This window comes from Bos taurus, chromosome 23 (assembly GCF_002263795.3).
Source record: "Bos taurus isolate L1 Dominette 01449 registration number 42190680 breed Hereford chromosome 23, ARS-UCD2.0, whole genome shotgun sequence".
Classification (NCBI taxonomy): Eukaryota; Metazoa; Chordata; class Mammalia; order Artiodactyla; family Bovidae; genus Bos; species Bos taurus.
Genome location: NC_037350.1, coordinates 16160862 through 16163386, shown reverse-complemented (window position 1 = coordinate 16163386; position 2525 = coordinate 16160862). Strand labels below are relative to the sequence as shown.

Here is a 2525-nt window from a genome sequence, read left to right as displayed (position 1 = left end):
AAGAATACTGGAGTGGGATGCCATCGGGTAAGTGATCATTTTTCCGAGCAGAGAGTCCCCAAATAATAATTCATTTTCCACACTCATATGTGTTAATTCTATAATTAAAATATTTTATGATGTCTATAACAATTCCTACTGATGGCCCAGAGTTGGCATGAAACTTAACTGAGATAATATATGTAAATATCTTTCATAAGCTAAAAATGCTGTACAAACATAAGGTACTGGCACAGATGATGTTTCAAATATTTAATGACCGGTAGGCACTGGCCTTGACCAATCAGAATAGTCTTCAGTCACAGCACTGGAGCTCAGTCCGGTAGGTTTCCTAATGGGCCAAATATTAATTCTTTAGTCAGTAAATTAAAGGAAGGTTTGCTGTTTCCTGAAGGAGAATAGTGGTCTAATGGAAGGCAACTCGGGGAGGTAGCAACTATATTCTTTTTCAGATTCTTTTCCCTTATAGGTTATTACAAGATACTGAATATAGTTCCCTGTGCTATTGAGTAGGTCCTTGTTGGTTATCTATTTTATGTATAGTAGTGTATATATGTTAATGCCAACCTCCTAATTCATTCCTCCTCCCTTTCCTTTTGGTAGCCATAAATTTGTTTTCTATGTCTGTGAGTCTCTTTCTGTTTTATAAATATGTTCATTTCTATCTTTTTTTGTTAAGATGCCACATATAAGCAATACCATATGATATTTGTCTTTGTCTTACTTACTTCACTTATGATAATCTCTAGGTTCATCCTTGTTGCTGCAAATGACATTATTTCATTCTTTCTTATGACTGAGTATTCCACATCTTCTTTATTCATTAATCTGACAATGGTTATCTAGGTGTTTCTGTGTCTTGGCTATTGTAAATAATGCTTCAATGAACATTGGGATGCATGCATTTTATAAAATATTTTTGAACAAAAATGAAACGCAACACATAAAATTTTGTGGAATGAAGTTAAATCAGCTCTTAAAGGGAAATTTATAGCATTATAAATTAGCTTATATTAGAAGAAAGGTCTTAAATCAACAGACTAAGCATCCATCTTAAGAAACCAAGAAAAGCAAAGTAAGCCAAATGAAGGTGGAAGGAAGGAAATAATAAAGCGAGAAAAAAAAAGCCACTTAAAACTGAAAAATAATAAAATCAGTAAAATCAAAAGCTGGTTCTTTGAAAAGATCAATGAAATCAAAGTACTATTAATAACAATTAAAAAATAGAAAAGACACAAATTACTGATGTCATTAAAGACCTCAGAGATGTTAAAAAAAAAGTACTCTAAATAACCCTATGTATATAAATTCAATAACTTAGATGAAATGGACCAATTCCTTAAAAGCCACAAAACTCCAAAACTCACCCAAAGAAGAAATAGGTAACATATGTATTAAAGAAATGGAATCCACAGGTTAAAAACCTTAAAAACAAACAAACTTCCAGGCCCAATGGCTTCACTGGTAAGTTCTATCAAACTTTAAAAAAACAAATAGCACTATTTCTATACAATCTCTTCCAGCAAACAGAAGGGAAGGGAAAGGAACACTTCCCAACCCATTTTATGAGGCTAGAATTGCCTTGATACCAAAAAAACTAGACAAAGACAATACAAGAAGAGAAAATTATAGACCACTATCCCTCATGAACAGTACACAAAAATCGTGAAACAGCAACAACAACAAAAAACTAGAAAATCAAATCTAGCAATATATAAAAAGACTACTACTCCATGACCAAGTGGGATTTATCCTAGACATGCATGACTGGCTCCAAATATAAAAATCAATCAGTGTAATTCACCATATTAAAAAACTAAAGAGGAAAAATGACTTGAGTATATCCAACAATGCAGAAAAAGCATTTGAAGTCATCCAGCATCCATTCATGATAAAAACTCTCAGCGATATAGAAATAGAAGGAAATTTCCTTAATTTGATAAAGGCCATCTACAAAATACCTACAGTTAATGTAATGTTTAATGGTGAAATACTGAATGCTTTCCCCTAATACCAGGAACAAAGCAAAGATGTCCTTTCATCACTCCTATTCAGTGTAATACAGGAAGTCCTAGTCAGTGCAGTAAGTCAGAGAAAGTAGCAATAAAAGGCATACAAAAGCATATGAAAGAAAATATGGCCTTTCTGGCAGTGACGACCTCCCCATGAGAACGTGACTTTCGCAAAGGATCACCTTCATCCCTCTCCAGAAGTGGAAAAGAGGAAACACAGGAAGAAGTGCCTGATGCAGAGCTCCAATTTGTATTTCATGGATGTGAAATGCCCAGGATGCTTTAAAATCACCACTATCTTTAGCCATGCACAAATCATAGTTTGGCTGCTCTATTGTCCTCTGCCAGCCTATAGGAGGAAAAGCAAGGCTTACAGAAGGATGCTTCTTCAGATGGAAGCAGCACTTAAAATACCCTGTATCAGGATGAATGGGAAACCATCCCAATAAACACATTTTGGATACAGAAAAAATAAAGAATATTGTGTATTTGTAGATGACATGATTTTCTACA

The 2525-nt window shown here is 34.1% G+C and overlaps 1 pseudogene; it reads left to right on the top strand.

Moving 5' to 3' along the window:
• Positions 1-1899: 1899 nt before the first annotated feature.
• LOC112443875 (small ribosomal subunit protein eS27-like) lies at positions 1900-2525 on the top strand (annotated as a pseudogene).